The following is a 19,515-nucleotide window of genomic DNA, read 5'->3' as shown; positions in this document are numbered from 1 at the left end:
GTTTGATGATGCTTTGGGGTTTGTTTGTGAAACTCGATGATACTGTTAACACATGGGATCCTTTTTGGAAAGACATAAACAAAGGAGTTAGAATTGAAACCGCAACTAGAGTCATTGCTTGGTAGAATGTTCTACGTATGGTAAGGAATTCACAAAACATTGGCATGGCAAGCATCAATTAAATAAATGTTTTCCAACAGTAGAGAGAAGCACTGCAGGGTTTTGTGCACGATCATCGACCCTACAAAGGTTTCCAAAATAGCATTATTGACAAGCTTGCAACGCATGAATTTGTGAGTATAACTAAATTGTAGATAAACTTCATGTGTTTGAAGGTTATTTAGAATGCTAATATTTCATTAGTATGAATATCCATGCTCTTGTTTCTTCTCATCTACGTGATGAGTTGGTAAATTTTGTAAACATTTGCTCTACGGATCATGAGGATTATCTTCACGCATTGTCGAAGAATAATAAAAAATTGATCGACACCCTACACAAGAGAACCACAAAGGGAGAGGAGCCACGGCATCCTCTTACACAAAGATATTTAGCTAGAATTCTGTTTGACGTGAGTATTTTTGAAATTCTTCTTTGTATGCTTTATTTGAATCTTTTTTTTTTGAAAAGTATTAATTTATTTTGAAGGTTCAAATGTCAAAAGAACTACACACTAAGCTAGCGAGCAAGAAATCATTGCTTTCTAAAAAGGACTTGAAGAAGAAAGACTTTAAGATCATGAGTGATCTTTATTATAAGTACTCGGATTGTGTAGGAAAGGTATATTTGATATATGGTAAGAGGGGACTTCAATTGACTAATGTTGTGGTTTGGTAGATTCTCAACATTGTTGATCCAAGGTTAGGGAAGGATTGGTTTGATTGTGTGATGAGCCTTCAATGGGGGGAAGATAGTTGGTCCACTCTAGAGAAACTAAACTTGATTGCTCTACATGATGCTTCCATAGAAAATAAAATCTTGTGGGTTTCCTTATTGGAGGGAAGAAGGATCAGTCGTGTAGCTTATTGCATGGTGAAAGGAGACCACAAGTTCAAGGGTAAGCACTTCATGCAAATGGTTTATTAAGGAGCTTGTAAATGTTTGTGTTATTTGTTTGATTTTTCTACTTTCTTGGTGTGAAAGGTGGCTGAAATGAGAGAGATCTTTGCAGAGGATCTTGGATAAATCAAAGAATCTCCTTGTAGACTATGTGGATGTGCCTAGAGGGATTGATATTCCTCCCTCATGCACCATGGATATGTACTACACCGAGATTGTGGTGGAGGAAAGGAAGTTTCTATTTCCCCTAGAGATGGCTTTGTAAAACAAAACTAAGGATGTAGAGTTGCAAGCCTTGAGAAGAGGATTGACTACTATCACATGGCTTCTCAACGATTAGTTTATAGGTAGGTAACGGTTTGACCATTTTTATAATATAACATGTGCTTTAACTAATGCTACATATGGATTCTTGTTTGAGTTTAGAATAATTCTTTATTGGATTTTGTAGATACTTTACTCACCTCCTGACTATGCATCACATTGCTACGATACCAGTGCTAGCACGTTCTTGGACTCACATTGAGAGTGGTGAGGGATGCATGTATCCATCGACCATGCATCAACGCTCGACGTGGGAGTTTGAGCGTTTCCCTTGGTGGATCGATATGGATAGAGATCATGTCCTTGCTAGAGAGAGAGAGATGCATAGTCTACAATTTAGAGGAGCCGGGTCCACAAATCTTCCACCACCCAAACCCACAGATGTTGCTGCTCCATCATTTCATCCTCTTCCATCTCGTACACCTGCCCATACTTGTAAGTTGAAGTCATTATCCCTTATATGTATACCCTAAATTTTGATTGTTTTGTGGTTTTTGATTATTTTTGCACTATTTTTAAATTGAAGCAACAAGATTTTTGGATAAGGAGCAAGATGCATCTGCTACTGTAGACCATGTGATTGATGATCTACCGACTGTCTTGGGTATAATGTTGCATTTTTTGTTGTTGAAGTCTTGTTGTTACATATTGGTTGGGTTACTCATATTTATATAGAATATGTGTTTGTTCTTGTAGAGAGTTGTTGTGCAGTTTGGTTGTAGTGATGCGAGGTGTGTCACTTTACTTGGTGACTCTATTGCGACTGCTAGGGATTTTTTTAGTGGTGTGTAGTCTAGATCATGGATTCTTGTACATGAGCATATGATTAGAGCTCAAACTATAGAGACTGTATATGGAAGGAGTGGTAGATCAGTGTCATGGGTTGCAGATTTTATCTTTGTTGACTTGCCTTTTGGAGGCTATCTATAGGCACCATCACCTCAGCCTTTGTGGGATACATGTACAGAGGATCATGTACAATCAGCTACTCATTTGAGCCATAGTACCTTGGAAGATTTAGGGTGGCTACTTGTGATGGCATCTCTTGTAGGTATAAAACCATTTTTAGGTATTGATATTATTATTTATTTGTTCATTTTTTGTATCATTGTTGGCTTTGTCTTTGTAGGAGACACAACATTTTGTGTTGAGAGATTTTTCAGGGAATCAGAGTTGATCATTCATCGACGTGTAGTGGTTTTGCATCATGCACCTTATGGATATGTAGAGTCATCCGACGAGCAACTTGAGGTGACCTCTCTATTGTGAATTTCATGGTAAGTAAGCATAAATGTGCAATTTTTAAAAGATATATTTTTTCATTGTAGTGCGACATCTCTATTATGTTCCTGGTCCACAGACACAGACCACCCCCACCGCTTTACATCGTAGAGAGTGCTCCCTTGTTTCATGCACTAGGGACCCTAGGGCTTGCTCTTAGCTACTCTTAGCTATAGCCCTAAGATCGTTGTTCTGACAACAACTCCCCCTCTTTTCCCTAAATGGCCGATTTTAGCTATGAGAGATAGAGAAGGAGATAACTTGAGCTCTTGCAAGCACACACACACACACAAAGATGGAGGCAAAAGAATGTACTTCTTCTTCTTAACTAACTCAAGATAAGAGGTCTACAAAACATAAGGCAAAATACAACATAAAAAGGGAACTAGTAGAACGGTCTAGTATGAACCGCTAGTGAGTGAGGTGAGTAGATACGTGTGCCATCACTTCAGTAGGTAGACCAACTCGGTGTAGTTGAACTGTAGTATCACTGGCAAAGATATGCATATCCACCAAGGTGCACTAGTGACGATGACTGTCGATGGTAGTTATTCAAGAGTCGTACATGATGCTCTTGACATTTCAACACTCCCCCCTCAAGGTCAACATCATCTCTCGTATACCATGCATCACTTAAAACCATCATAGCTTTGCCGCTCCAAGGGTCTTCGTGAAGATATTTGCAACCTAATCATTCATCACCATATACTCAAGGTGGATGTTGCCTGTGCTAAGGCCCTCCCTTTGATGAAGTGGTAGTGCACCTCAATGTGCTTCATCCTAGCATGAAACACTGGGTTTTGTGCCAAATATATGTTGCTGAGGTTGTCACAATAGATGACAACCATCCTTTGTACATGTACTCCAAAGTCGTGAAGTAGCAATCCCAACCATGCTACCTCACATGCCGCCACTGCAGCACCCCTGTACTCTACTTCTATACTCAAAAGAGAAACCATAGGTTGCTTCTTTTTGCTCCATGTGATAGCAACACTCCCACATGAGAACATGAATCCATTGGTAGATCTACAATCGTTATGTACTATTAGCCCAATTAATTTGTGTAGCCATAGAGCTACAGCTCCACATCAGCCCTATAAAATAGTGCATAATCCAAAGTAGCATTCGCATAGTGCAAAGTGCATCTCACTGCATCCAAGTATAGTTTCCTAAGAGATTGCATAAACTGACTCACCAATCCAACTATGTAGCTCAAGTCTGGACATGAGATAGTCATGTAGATCAAGCTGTCCACAATCTTCTTGTTCATGGTAGCATTCTCAAACACTTGAACTGCATCATTCCCTAATTGCAAATTATGATCCAAGGGCATTGCAATTGGCTTACAATCAACCATACCATCCTTTTTCAAACATATCCAAATCATATTGCCTTTGTGACAACCATACACCTTCTTCTGTGTGAATAATTTAAATACCCAAGAATACCACAACTCTCCTAAGTGTTTCATGTCAAACTCCTACATAAGTAGAGCCTACACGTCCTCTACTTCAGCCACATCATCACCTCCAACAGTCAAATAATCCACATAGATGCATATTACCACAATTCTTGCCTCATTCTTTCTCACATACAATGAATGGTCTGCATCATACATCTCAAAGCCCAATGATTTGAGGAATTCCACAATCCTCTCATACCAAGCTGTAGGTGCTTGATTTATCCCATACAATTCTTTCTTCAACCTGCATAGAAGATCACATAGCCTAAAATTTGCATAACCTTGTGGTTGCTCCATATACACAGTTTCCTCCAAGCCTCCATTAAAAAATGCACTACAATAAACACACAAACGGTAGCCTTCTTGGCTACGGGGCTCAATGTCTCCTCACAATCAATCCCATAGGTCTGTGCATAACATTTGGCCATAAGTCTAGCCTTGTACCTACTCATGCTGCCATCATCATTATGCTTTATATTGTAAAACCACTTACATCCAATTGCCTTTTTACCTTTTGATAATGGCACAAATTCCCATGTTCCATTTGCATCAAATGCAGCCATATCTTCATCCATAGCTTGCTGCCATTTTTCATTGTTGTAAACATCCTCAAAAAATTTGGGTTCTACTTCCTCTGTAATATTTTCCATAAATGCACAATGAGGAGCCATGTAACTGTCATAAGGCAATCTCTGCACATGATTTCTAGCTCTTACGAACTTGCATTGTCTAGGATCACTTCTAGGTGCCTTGTTTCCTGCTTGCATTCTGCTGGCACTCGTAGTCTTCATAGAGGGTATTCCAAAATCCTCATCCAAACTCTACTTATAACCAATGCTATCACCATCATCATAACTATCACTCAAACTTGGGAACTTAGGGGCATCATCAAAATTTTCCTTTCTTTTCCCTCATACATTTGAAGAGTTAGCTGGAATCTCTTTTTCACGTAACCTACCACTCCATGGATTCTCACCATGAATTGCACTAGAGAAACCTTGCGGCCCACTCAAAACTTGTGACTGTGCACCTATATTTTTTGCAGCCACATTCTCTCTTACATTAGCCCCCAAATCATCTTTTACATCAACATACCAGATTTCCATTTCATAAAAAATGACATCCTTGCTTACCCTCACTTTATCCGTGACAGGATTTTAGCACTTATACCCTTTCTGCTCAAGGGAATAGCCAATGAACACACATTTTTTTGCTTTTATATCAAGATTACTTCTTAGCTCATTTGGCACATGCACATAATAAATACATCCAAACACTTTGAAATGCAATACATTCGATTTTTCACCATTGAACTTTTCTTCAGGTTTCATATCATGTATTGCAACAGTAGGGGTCCTGTTCACAATGTAGACACCTATAGCAACAGCCTCAACCCAATTACAATGAGGCACATTCTTCTCATTCATCAACACTCTAGCGACCTCTTCAATGTGTCTGTTATTCCACTCACCAACACCATTTTTCTACGCAGTATACCTGCATGAAAACTGCCTCTGAATTCTATGCTTTTTTAGAAAACCATTGAATTCATTGAAGAAGTATTCTCCCCCTCCATTTGATCTCAGGCACTTTACATGTTTACCAGTCTATTTTTCAACCATAACTTTGGAATTTGAAAATCCATAAACACATCAGTTTTCTGCTTCATGAAGTAGACCCATACCTTCCTTATGGTCATCAATGAAACTCACATATTATCTACATCCACCCATAGATGTAGTCTTTGCCGAACCCATACATATGTATTCACTAAATCTAATGCATTACATGCTTATCATGAGAAAGAAATTGAATTTTCATGATAACCTATAGGCTAACCTATAACCACCGCTTTAGTCTGCATCATTTTTAGTCTCTGCAAATTTACATGACCAATACGTTTGTTCCAAATCTCTATATTTGGAACAACACCTGCACCTTTTGCAAACATGGCAACATTCACCTCGGGAACATTTACATTAAAATTAAACATTTTGCCCGCTTTCATTCCTTGTGCAACTAGCCTTCTATTCTTCTTATGCTCTTTGACAAAGAGACCAATGGAGTTAAACTTGACTTGAAAATCCTCCTCAACCATTTGCCCACCAAAAACCAAGTTCTTTGTAATGTTGGGTACATGTAGTATATCAGCCAGGTACTTCACTTTACCATCTGTCATACACAATGACACATTTCTTGTATGCATAATAGGAGGTGTAGTATCCTCCCTAGTTTATACATAACGAAGAATTTGTGAGAGAAATCCCAAAATACGAGCAAATATCTCCGAGCATTCTATTTTTTGAGGGAGCTTAGACAAAAATCATTTCTATACAATTTGGCATATTAAATGATCTGACTTAGGTAATGTTGAGAAATTTCACTTCTTTGATCACCCCCGGGGAGGTCACCTAATAAAAATGTAACATATCACGTGAGTTCAACAGGAGGGTATTTAAAGTTCTTGAAACTTACAAAAATATATATACAGAAGGGCATTATTTTTCAAATTTGAAAAAAACTTACAGATTTTGAAAGAAAAGGGTACATTATACTCCTAACAAAATTCGCAGATAAGGGGTTTTACAAACATGTCTTGAACGCAAGTGATATGGTAGTTTTACACATAGTGAACCCCCCGAGTGATCACCCCAAAACATAAAAAACAAGGAACTACTCAAAATCAACAATAATCTGAGCTTCCCTAGACAAAAATGTTGATGGATAATTTTCACTATGTTTTGCTGATATGATATAAAATGAGTTTGCCTAAGGCAACTTTGAGCACATTGACATATAACGGTGCCACTAAACACCAAAAGTATGGAAGCAACACCCTCAGCTAAATTTATTTTACAATGAATTCAACTACATTTTATTATTATTGTACTACATGTCTTGAGCTAGGCAATGTTTAGCACATTTACATATATGATCACCCCAAAATGTTGAAAGAGAGAAACCACCTCAAATCAGCAATAATTTGGTCCATGTCACAAGAAAATATTAATGAAAATTTGACAGAGGTGCCTCAAAACATTGAAAAGAAGATATAACACAAAACCAACCATTGAGTACATAGTATTACCTTGTGATCCCTTGACAAAAATAACAACTATTAAAAGTATCATAAAATAGCTTGCACTGACAAACATCAAAATTGCATCACCCTTCTTATTTCTTAGTTTTGGATATTTACTTGTGCACCCCCCAAAGCTTGAAAGAGTTCCACTTTGGTCAAAGCTACTCCGGGAGCCGGTCCAGGAGAACCCACAACCATCTCATGAACATTCCATGTGTGCACATTACTAATATTGCAAAACCAAATATAGCCTTCTCTAACTCCACCTGCATTTGAGCTGGAGCTGGGGTATTGTCACCGTCCCCAAAAGCAAGGGGCTGGTGTTCCATTTCTAATATTAAAAGAATCCTCACTTATGAATCGACCGCATCGATTACTTTGGTTACCAACCACTCCAAAGCATGTGATCTTGGACCCTGGCTCTGTTCCTTTGATTGCCCACATACTCTTGGAAACTATCATCTCAGGCCAAGAATTGGTCCCATCACGAGCTCCATCTCTTTTTTGACGAGAACCACCAACGTCAATGGTTTCTGTGAAAGATTCTGGCCTGTGGCTATTTTCATCAAGTTGCACTTCTGCATCAACAAAGATAGGTCTTTTTTGCCTAATGATCTTTTCTCTTGTGGGAATTCTATTCATTTTAGGACTATTGAAACCCATTTTCTCCATAGAACCATTAGCATAATCAACTAGTTTTTTTTGCGGTTGATACACCAGAATTATGATGCATGAAGCGCTCCGCCAAGTTTTACAAGCCTGGACCCACAAAGGTACGAACACATTTAAGATATACATTATACTTTACACTTTGCAGCACTGCCATGGCCATGTTTGCACCAGCTGCCTCATACAAGTTTAGATTTTCCTCATATTTAATAAATGCTTGCATGCTTTGTCTCTGAAAGATTGAGTAGGCACAAACATACCGGACTCATATTGAGACACAAATCTGCCACCCCAATGAAAAAATCTAACATCCCACCAAGCCACCCATGTTTCTAAACAAGGAATCTCATCATGTATTGCATGAACAACGGTCCAAAATCAACATAGTTCCCCTTTGCAAATGTCAACTTGATTCTCTGAAGGGGCATTTTCCCCACTCGGTGTCAGGAGTTTTTTGGAGCAAGGGATTGCGCATATGTACATATACAGGCATGGTGCATCGAATAAAGGATTTCTCATTTTCCAGAGCCAGGTGGTTACGTGGGGCCCACATGTGTACAGGTAGGACAACATGTACATAGTGCATCGATTTTCACTATCACCAGTACCAATGTGTTTTTTCTATAATAATGAGGAGTTGGTAGCGCATAAAACTTCTCAAGGAGGCTATCCGCGGGCTGACGACATGAGGTAAGCAGGTGCGTCAGATGGCATCTAGTGGCGTCAGGAGGTCGAATGGGGTCAATATTTGCATGTGGATGAATACGGACACAACGTGGATGTTTTCTTGTGATAATTATGCAGAAAGGTCATCATGAGGACCATATTTTGGGGCCACTTCACGTGGTGGCAGGATGCATTATTGAAAAAAGTCGAGTGCCAGGTGTGCTTATGGATGCAGCAGGGTGACAACTATGCACTGCGAGGTCAGTTTTTGGCGTGTTCGGGGTCCATTTGAGGTCATCTAAAAGGCCAAGGGTTCCCAAGTAATAAAGTTAAGTGTGGGAACTGAAAAAACAGAGAGAAGACTTGAAAAAGAGTGGAGAGAAGAGGAGGAACAACCGCAACTATGTTTTTGGGGTTTTTGGAGCCTGTTTTGGCCGTAAACTGCTCATCCGAGGTCAGATTTGAGCACTTTGACATTGCAGATTGGGGTTTTGGGCCATTCCGGGAGCGATGGCGCTGTCCATTTTGCCAAATTCCTCACTGTTTTTTTGCTGTTTTGGCTGTGTAAGTTTCTCTTATGAGCGAAGCTTCTACTCCAATTTGTGATTGTATCTGGAATATTTTACCCATATTGTGTGAGCTATTTGCCCCATTGGTGTTGGCCCAAGCTCTATTGTATCTAAAAATATCCTCTTTTGAGCTGAGTTTTTTTGGGTGTGTGTGTGTGTGTGAGTGTCTCTTTGTGTGGAGTGGGTAAATGGGTAGTCTCTCTCCTCTCACTCCATAGGTGTGTTTCCTGTCTCGGCCAAGTGGGTTGTGTAAGCCGAGTGGTGCCCCATAGTGTGTGTGTATATCATCCCAAGAGTGTGTGTCGGGTCATTATAGAGGCGTTCTGTGTATTTCCATCCCGCTCACATTCTTTTGGCGCCCCCACGGAGGAGCTTCTTCGAGTACCTTTTGCTTCGAGCTTCAAGCTTCGACATTCGGGGTTACAGCTTGCAGACTGTAGGTTCCAGGTTACAAGTTACAGGGAGAGGTATAGGTACAGGTGATTCACACAGGTACAGGTAGTTGGAGTAGAGTGATATACTAGCAGTGGTGTCACTTGCAGTTGTTGTGGGTATGCATCATTTGGCGCTTGTTTGAGCGCATTGTCTGCTGGATTGTACGTTACTTGTGGAAACTGCCATTGTACGCCTTTCTGGAGCCATATTTGGTTTTATTTGGCAGTCCCAGCCATTTTCGAGACTTGGTCTGGAAGATAGTCATTTCTGAGACTTGACTATATGCGATTTTCATTAGCCTTCGTGTGAGGGTCGATAGCGTGAGGTTTTATTGAGCTGGGGGATTCTCAAATGTGGAGATCCTTTCGGTGATACAGGTAGCTGGAGCACCCTTTTCGTGACCTCGCCATAGGCTATGTACTAGTGATTCCTAATTGATGCTCGAGTTCTATTGTTGGCAGTTTATGCATACATCTACAGTCTATATTTTGGGCTCTTACTACTCTACTTCTGGGGAAACTCTGCCAAAATTTTTCCAAGTTGTGATGGCTGGTTTTTTGGTCTTTGAGCCATTTATGCTGTTATGCTGCTGAAATTTTGGCAAAATCAGAGCATAAGTCATGTGTGTCTTCTTGGGAGCTGCATAGACTTTAATGGATGATCAAAACGGACCTCAATTCACTCCTTTTCATTTAACTCAAAGAATCCAGATTAATGTTCATGTGTCCAGGAAGATTTTTTTCCAGCAGCGCATAGTCTTTATGTTTGGGCCAAGAAGATTAAGAGAGATACTAGAATGCCCTTTGCCTGTTGTAATTCCGATGATTAACTATGAAAACTCATTTGATGTGCATGTGTTTGTCCTTATCTAAAGTTGAGCTCCATTGAAGTTTCTAAGAATTGAGTCAGTCAAAAGTTTTGGGTTCTTGCACGTGTGTTCGAAGGGGTTCTCAAAGTGTCATAGCTTGGGTAGCCATGGCTTTCTCTTATCCATAATTTCATGGAAGAAGTGATGAAGATGTGGAAGACTTTTTAGAGAAGATGGAGGTTGCGTGCATTAGCAACCAGATCCATGACCCAGCACAGATGTTACGTCTTCTCCAGATTTGTTTGAAGAGTGATGCACGATTTTGGTCCAAAGCATTTGAAGAGGAGTTGCGTGCAATAGATCCACCTGTAAGATTGAGTTGGGACAATCTAAGGCATGGATTGGAAGTGGAGTTTGTCAAGATAGAAGATCCTGACAAAGTGTGGCAAGAAGTACAGGCTTTAGTGCAAAATGAAGGTGAGCCAGTAGATGCGTACATACGTAAGTTTTCATTGGCATGGGAGCGGATGTTCAAGGCCTTAGCACCACAAGTACCCCCGCCTGACATGATGAGGATAGTGATAGTACTACCAGCAGTGATGAGGATGCTGATGTTGCATTTCTTTTGATGGACAAAGAAATCCAAGATTTTGGTTTAGTCGCATTTGCAAATGACGTTGAGGATGAAAGTGAAGGGCCTTATGAAGTGATTGAAGGGCTGATGCAAACCAAGGTTGAATTGTCAAAGAAGAAAGAATTGATGACACAAATGATCAGTGGAGACCTCTCAGCTACTATGAAGAAGGAGATATATTTGCACATACAGGTCTATGCCAAAGTAATTGATGGTTTTCTTGATGCAAAGTTGATATATGGCATCTCTACAGGTTTTCCTTGGGAACCAGGTGGAAGCTTGATTAAGTTTTTGATGCAGGGGATGCAAAGTGTTTTTGTGTGGGATCCAGGTGGAATGAGCATCTACTAGTGTTGCTGCTGCTGCTGAGCATGAATGCTCTAGCAGGCTAGGGGATGGGCAAATTATGTTAGGAGTTTTTTGGAGCAAGGGATTGCGCATATGTACATATACATGCATGGTACATCGAATAAAGGATTGCTCATTTTCCAGAGCCAGGTGGTTACGTGGGGCCCACATACGGTACAGGTAGGACAGATGTACATAGTGCATCGATTTTCACTATCACCAGTACCAGTGTGTTTTTTCTATAATAATGAGGAGTTGGTAGCACATAAAACTTCTCGAGGAAGCTATCCACGGGCCGACGACATGAGGTAAACAGGTACGTCAGATGGCATCTAGTGGCGTCAAGAGGTCGAATGGGGTCAATATTTTCACGTGGATGAATACGGACACAACGTGGATGTTTTCTTGTGATAATTATGCAGAAAGGTCATCATGAGGACCATATTTTGGGGCCACTTCACGTGGTGGCGGGATGCATTATTGAAAAAAGTCGAGTGTCAGGTGTGCGTATGGATGCAACAGGGTGACAACTATGCACTGTGAGGTCAATTTTTGGCGTGTTCGGGGTCCGTTTGAGGCCATCTAAAAGGCCAAGGGTGCCCAATTAATAAAGTTAAGTGTGGGAACTGAAAGAATAGAGAGAAGACCAGAAAAAGAGTGGAGAGAAGAGGAAGAACATCCGCAACTTTGTTTTTGGGGTTTTTGGAGCCTGTTTTGGCTGTAAACTGCTCATCCGAGGTTGGATTTGAGCACTTTGACATTGTAGATTGAGGTTTTGGGCCGTTCCAGGAGCGATGGCGCTGTCCATTTTTCCAAATTACTCACTGTTTTTCTGCTATTTTGGCTGTGTAAGTTTCTCCTATGAGCGAAGCTTCTACTCCAATTTGTGATTATATCTGGCATAATTTACCCATATTGTGTGAGCTATTTGCCCCATTGGTGTTGGCCCAAGCTCTATTGTATCTAAACATCAGAAATTCTCCTCTTTTGAGATGAGTTTTTTTGGGTGTGTGTGTGTGTGTGAGTGTCTCTTTGTGTGGAGTGGGTAAATGGGTAGTTTCTCTCCTCTCACTCCATAGGTGTGTTTCCTGTCTCGGCCAGGTGGGTTGTGTAAGCCGAGTGGTGCCCCATAGTGTGTGTGTATATCATCCCAAGAGTGTGTGGCGGGTCATTATAGAGGCGTTCTGTGTATTTACATCCCGCTCAGAGCGGCATAAGACTTTGTGCTCTTCTTGAGAAGAAGGATGTATACACTTGGTTGCGTGTCGTATCATGGACTACTCCCAATGAAAAGAAAAAGATCTTTCTTTACCAGGTGTGACTTTTTTTGCACCTCCAAAATACATTGTACAAATTGCAATCCAGTTAGCATTTGCTTCATCAACCATAAAACCTCTAAACTCTGGCTTGCCAAATCCTGCATCCTCAACAACCTTATTAAGCATTTTCCAGAATTCAATTTGAGCAAATGTATTCTCTACAGTAAATTCCCAAGTAGCAATGGTCATCAATTCACGAACAAATGGGTCGTACACATGGGCAGACATTGTTGGCCATCCATTTACACGATCAAAATGGACCCACATGTTTTCAAGGTTTCCACCTAGTCTCATTCGATTAACCAAGTCAACCCCACTTCCACGACCTTTCATTGACATCTTGAAAACATGTGGATGTTGATCTTTCCCAAGTTGTCATGGAAATAGTACACTTTGAATGTAAGGATACCTACTTTTACTCTTAAGCTCAAGAACAACCTCCAAACCTTTTGTAGTAATTTTCTTTGACGAACTTTCCAAACCTTTTGTAGTAATTTTCTTTGATTTTTTTGCAATCTCCAATTTCCTTTTCGTCCTTTGTTTATTGGATAATGGAGTAATTGTATCCAAGAAGGAAGAAACCTCATCATCACCCATGGCATTTGAGACAGGGTCACCTTCCACAACTAATTTATCCATAATAATGTTCTGTGTTGTCATGCGCTCTAATTGCTTTGCAGTTATGAATGGTTCAATAGTAGCACGTTTCTTCATTAGTGCATCAATATCAATCATTGATGCTCTACATTTCCCTTCTCTACAAGGATCTTTGTGTTCCCCCAAATGAAGAACACACCTTGTGGAATTCAATTTGTCCCTTGGCAAGCAATAGTAGATCATGGCATGAAAAATAGCAACACACTCTGGTACCTGAGAGCAATGCATACAACTCAAAGTGCCGTATTCTTGGTATACTAGTCCACATGGTGGAGATTTTAATAATTGGACTTTCTAATGAACTTCATTACTTATCTTGAATCTTGTGTAGTATGGGCAGTCCACATTAACACATTTGGGATGTCCAGAACATCTGCTGAATCTCCCAGCACCCATAAATGAACCCGAACTACGAGTGACATACTTTGTCCACATATGACTATCGTGTCGTTGTTCTATCCCTATCATTCCAGAAGAGTCACCTACAATTGGTAGCTCAAGTGCCACATATCCATCATAATAAGTAGGCAACTCATTTACTTTGACAATCTATCTGATCTTATTAAGGGAGTGAAATAATCAACTCTGTCTAGGCACTGCTGGGATCATTTTTATTACACTTGTGATAGGTTTTGAGGTTTCATCTTGATCTGAATCTAAGGGGATAGGAGCCTCAAAGCTACCGGCACCAAGAACTTTGTAGAACTGACAGTATTCATGATCAAGCAAATACCCTTCTTCTCCAGTGCTGGTTGCAATCGCCTCTAACTTCACCTGCTGACTGGATAGGGTCAATGGATGAAGGCTAAACATTAAAAAATTCAATGCAAAATGACTTCTAATATTAGTAGTGGAAAATCAATATGTCTTTTATCAGATATAATGACAAGCTTCTGTGATTTAGAAGGGCAAAAAATAGTAATATGCCTAGACATTGTGAAGAATACTCTAAGAAAAACAGTCCTTAGGACAATGCTTCGTTATATCTCAAAGAAGACTAACAAATTTACACTATCTTAAAAACATTTATCCTTTTTGGCTCATTAATGCATCACATTGAAGACGCGAATTTCTTGAAATGATGAGTAAAGAACGTTTTTTCAATTTCGAGAGCAGAATATCTTCCGAAGAGGATTTTCTTATTATTGAGGTTTTATTATATTGTCTTGTTTGATTGCCAAAATAAGATCTTCTAGTATAGCTTGAGATTTTAAAAATTCTAATATAGACTTCTATGTAGCTCGGGAAACATTTTTTGTGGACCCAACTTTGAAACATTTTCATGCACATATGAGCTGGCTAACTCTAAATTTGAGAGGGATAAACACACTAGAAATTTCATATTATAACTAAAAATTCCATAATTTGAACCAGCTTGAGAACCTTCTTGCCCAAATTTGAGCTGGCCATTTTTATGAAACATCTGCGAGAAATCTAGCAGCTGCAGTCAAAAGTGGCCCCTCTACTTGCATCCACTTGCAGGTGTCAAATTGAAGCCGAAAAACATGGACGTATAATGTGGTGGTGGCCCTGGCAGTTACTGTTACTGTCTGGCTATGGCAGTGAGAGAAAGAGAGAGAGAAAGTGTTGTAGAAGTGGAGAGTGAGATAGAGAGAGTGTTGCAGAAGTAGAGAAGCTACGATAGATCGCTCCCAAGCTCCTCCCAGGTCATCACCTTGTCTTCTGGCCTCGTCCCATTGTCCACCTCAGTCCTACGCCGCTCACAACCATGCCTCTCATGGCACTCCTATGCACACATTTCAAGGGATCTGAGTCGACGCGGATCCGTTTGGATTGCTTTTGTGTAAGTTGCTTTAAGTACCTGCCCCTCAGAGCCATGCCTCTCATGGTGCTCCTATGCACACAGTCAAAGGGATTTGCGTCAACGCGGATCCCTCCGGATTGCTTTTGTGTAAGTCGCTTTAAGTACACGCCACTCTCAGACAATGCATTGAGCCCATAAGCGTGGAGTGATAAGAATTTTGGTGGGTGATATCACTTCTGATTGATTGATGAATAAGTGCAGGATCATGTTTGTGGTGAATGCAGTCTCAGACAGGTGCATTAAGCCCATTTGCCTCTCATGTAGCTCCTATGCACACAGTCCAAGGGATCTGCATCAACGCGGATCCCTTTGGACTGCTTTTATGTAAGCACCCTTGGATTTTGCAGCACCGCCCCTGCTAATGAGCTCGGGCCATCCGGTTTTTGGGTGCATGTGAGAGAGAGAGAGAGAGAGAGAGAGAGAGTCATGTGTGTGTCTGTACGCACTTTAATGTTAAGCCTTCGGATTGCTTCTATGTAAGTTGCTTAAATGTTAAGCCTTATTCAAGGCCATTTTACAATGTCATGGGGGCCTCATTGAGTGAAAACCATGCATTTTGAAAGCCTCTGACTGCATGAACATGTCATCAAAAAAGAGGATAGAACGAGTGTAGCAACACGAGTTGGCGCATGAGAGAAAGAACCGAGTCTCCAAGGGATCTGTGTCGATGCAGATGCCCTCACACAGTTGGCCCTGAAAAATATGCTTCTCATAGTGCTGTCTTAACATGTATATTCTTGTTGAGACATTCCCTTTTTTTGAGTTAGTTGGATCAATTATTTGCTAGATAAGGAAGTTGTATGCAACATTGTAGATGCTCAACCTGCCCTTTGTTGATGATGGCTAAGTGTTTTCTTGCTATGTTGGGTCAAGGGCTCCATTTTGAGTCAATTGAGAGCTTATATATGTGCTCGCTAGAAGTTCCAAATTCAAAAAAACAAGTGTAAAATTGACAAAGTTGAAGAACCTGTCTTACTTTTGAGCTGCGAGTAAGATTGTTATATGCACTTACTGCAGCATGACTATCAGTCCTAAAGAAATTATGTGCTTGATACCTGCAAGATTTTCTAAACGTTTTAAATCCTCAAGTGAGGTGGATCATGAAGATCCTTACGTACTATTTGAAATTTTGTCCTATATACAAACAAGACCATGGCCAATTTTTTAATTATTTGAACTCACTAAAAGTTATGTCAGTGTTGGTTTTCTAAACTCTTTCGTGTCCTTATGGCATTGTTGCAGTCCAAGATCTAGAGGTTGTTCCAGCAGGAGGGTACTTGATACCTTGCCAATTGGAACATATGATTCTACATACCAAATCAACTCTGTGTCAGGCACGAAAATGGGAACTAGTCAGGATTTGCTTGAGGACGATGTGATGTCACCAAAAATGGAACAAGGTTCATTACATGAGGTAGATCCCATTTTAGCGGCTGAAGAAAGTAATTTGTAGATAGTTCCTTGGGAGATAAGAGACGAGGTTACTACAACTAGTGAGCCAAAAGATGAATCCAATGCATTTACGCATAAAGGAGCATATATTTTGGCTTCCACTAGAATCTTTAGTTGCTTTGAGTGCCCCACTATCCCTCTTTGTTGTCTTTATCCATATGCAAGAGTTCATGGTTTAAGAGACGATTTAAGTGGTTTGAAGTCAGCTTTTGCTAAAGAAGGCTACATGCAAGAAAAGGGGTCCTTCATTGTTTCCTTGTGGACATGTCAAAAAGAAGAAAAAAAGGTCACAAGTGAGAATTACTTTTCAAATTTACTTTGCAATCAACTTCGATTTTTGTTTTGTTATACATGTGAACAGTAAATCTTATGTAGATGAGGTTATGAAGGAGTGGGATCCACTCTGGAATGAGGTCAATGAGGAGTTCGAAATGGAGTTGCAAAATAACCCAAAGTTGTCAGATTTTGTCGGTTACATGTTTTTTGTTTGGGAGGGAAATCATCTAACAAGGGCATGGACTCAAACCATTAAAGAAAAATCTTTCACATCAAAAGATAAGCATTGCAGAGTTATTTGTACTATTATCGATCCTACCAGAGTGCAAGAGATTGACTTGCTGAGTAGTCTACAAAGAATGAAGTTGTAAGTGCTCTTAGTTATTTTTGTGAAAACTTGAGTTTTATCCTTGTCTTTTAAACAAATATGAAATTTTGAATGATTTTTAATGGTATGAATAGCATGAATTCCCATTCTCTTGTCACTACGCATCTTTGGGATGAGATTGTGAATTTGACTCACATTTGTGCTGCCAATCCTAATGTACACTTAAAAGCCCTGCCAGAGAAAGATAAAAAATTGATAGGAAATGTCCGAAAATATTACTCTAAGGGTGAGGAACCTTGGTATCCATTGACACAAAAATATCTTGCACGTCTTGTGTATGATGTGAGTAGAATTTTTTCTCTCTTTTATATTCAATACATACAATTTTGCAATGATTGTTAATTCTTTGACCTTTGGATAGGTGCAAATGACCAAGGAATATAACACAATGGTTGATCAGCTCTCTCGTGAAAGCTTGGCTAAAGAGGATTGAATGAAAGAGGAGGAGAAAATTTATCACTACCTCACTACAAAGTATAACGACAAGATTGGAAAGGTATTCTTTTATGTTTGTAAGTTTTGTTGTGTCCATAGTATGGTTTTTTAATACACACATTTGATGAACATTTTTTTTTTTTTTTTTTGTAAGCTTCTTAACATTGTGGATCCACACTTGGGTTTGGATTGGCTTGGAAAAGTCTTGTCATTGCGGTGGGGTCTTGGAAGTTGGGCAACATTAGAGAAGATTAACTTAATTGCTATTGTGGATGCGCCAATACAAAACAAGCTGTTATGGTTATCTCTTTTAGAGGCTGACAATCTCACTAGGACAACATATGGCATCAAAAAGGGAGATGTTGCTTATAGAACGTGAGACTTTTCCTTTCACTAGCTCTTAATTCTTTGAATTAAGTATTAAATTGTTCTTCAATTTGTTCTTGTGTCCACTCAAGATGGCTTCGTAGGAGGGAGGGTCTCTTGGCTAGGGTCTATGATAGAGCCTCACAGTTGGTGACATATATGTTGGGTGCATATGGAGATATTGTATTGTCAGCTAATTGTACCCTTATGTTCTATTTTGAGGAGATAAAGCTTGAGTCTAGGCTACATCTCTTCCCTTTGGAGGTATCTTTGGAAATGAGAACAAAAGATGCTGATAAACAAGCCCTCAAAACGCTTGACACTTTGCGTATGGCTGCACAAAGATTGTCATATAGGTATTTTTGTTTTCAAGGCATTATGTAAATAAATATATTTTATTAATAGAAGTGTAAGAATAATGTATCCATTGTTGTTATTGTCAAGATTCTTGAACTTTTTGGTGTCGCAAAAGATTCTTCCTTCGATTCCACTACTTGCTAGAAAGTGGACAAAATTGAAGATACGTGATTCATGTATGTATTCAAAGAAGTTACATAAGCTTTCTTCATGGGAGATTGAAGATTGCCCTTGGTGGATTGACATGGAGAAAGGCCACGTTCTAGCTTGTGAGAGGGATCTCAGAAATGCGATTGGAGGTGGTTCTGTGCCAGGTTTATTGGGAGCTGCAGGTGCAGGGCTTCCTCCTAGACCGGCTACACAAGTACGAGTACCATCTTCAGGTAGAGATACAAAACCTTATCCACATATTTTGCCTTGAAATATATAAACTTGGTAATTTTAAAGTATTTTCATTGAGAAAGGATTTCTTGAAAAGGAAAGGAAGCTATAGCAGACAGTGTTGTAGATGAGTTGATGGAGGAGGCTATGCCATCCTCACATGGTAGTACTTCTCGTACTTAATAACATCATTACACTCTATAGTCAATTATTATGTTTCTTTGTCTAATTTTGTGCCGTTACTTTCTCAGATATTGGTCGATCTTGTCAATTGCGTCGTGTCTTTTTATTTGATTATCCACATAATGTTTTGATGCATGGTCATATTAGACATGATTTTGATCAATGTATTGCTGTCACTGGGGATACATTGCCATTTTTGGAGATTTTCATTGGGAATTAGGTCTCCATCTTGGGCTACTATTCATGAACATATGCTCAAGGCCCGGCCAAGTGATCTTGTTTATAGGCGAAACTATGCAAGTCAGTTGCTTGGGCTACACATTTTATTTTCCTTGACCTTCCATATGGAGGATTGATGAGTGGCTATGTTGTCCCTTGTCCCGCCCATGTGGGATAGGATCACAAAGGATCATGTCCATGCAGTAATTCATCTCGCATGGAACACTTTATGGTTGTTAATGATGGTCTCTTTTGAAGGTTTATAGTCTCTAACCACTTTGATGTTTGTATTTGAGGTTTGCATTTGAAGTATAAAAATC

General features: G+C 39.8%; 1 pseudogene; it reads left to right on the top strand.

Moving 5' to 3' along the window:
- The first annotated feature begins 16,361 nt into the window (after nucleotides 1-16,361).
- On the top strand, nucleotides 16,362-19,196 carry LOC147423529 (uncharacterized; annotated as a pseudogene).
- The last annotated feature ends 319 nt before the right edge of the window (nucleotides 19,197-19,515 follow it).

The sequence above is a fragment of the Adiantum capillus-veneris genome, chromosome 26, assembly GCF_014529385.1.
Source record: "Adiantum capillus-veneris isolate H3 chromosome 26, ASM1452938v2, whole genome shotgun sequence".
NCBI lineage: Eukaryota > Viridiplantae > Streptophyta > Polypodiopsida > Polypodiales > Pteridaceae > Adiantum > Adiantum capillus-veneris.
Note: the sequence above shows the minus strand (reverse complement) of the source record. Positions and strands in the feature narration are given on the sequence as shown.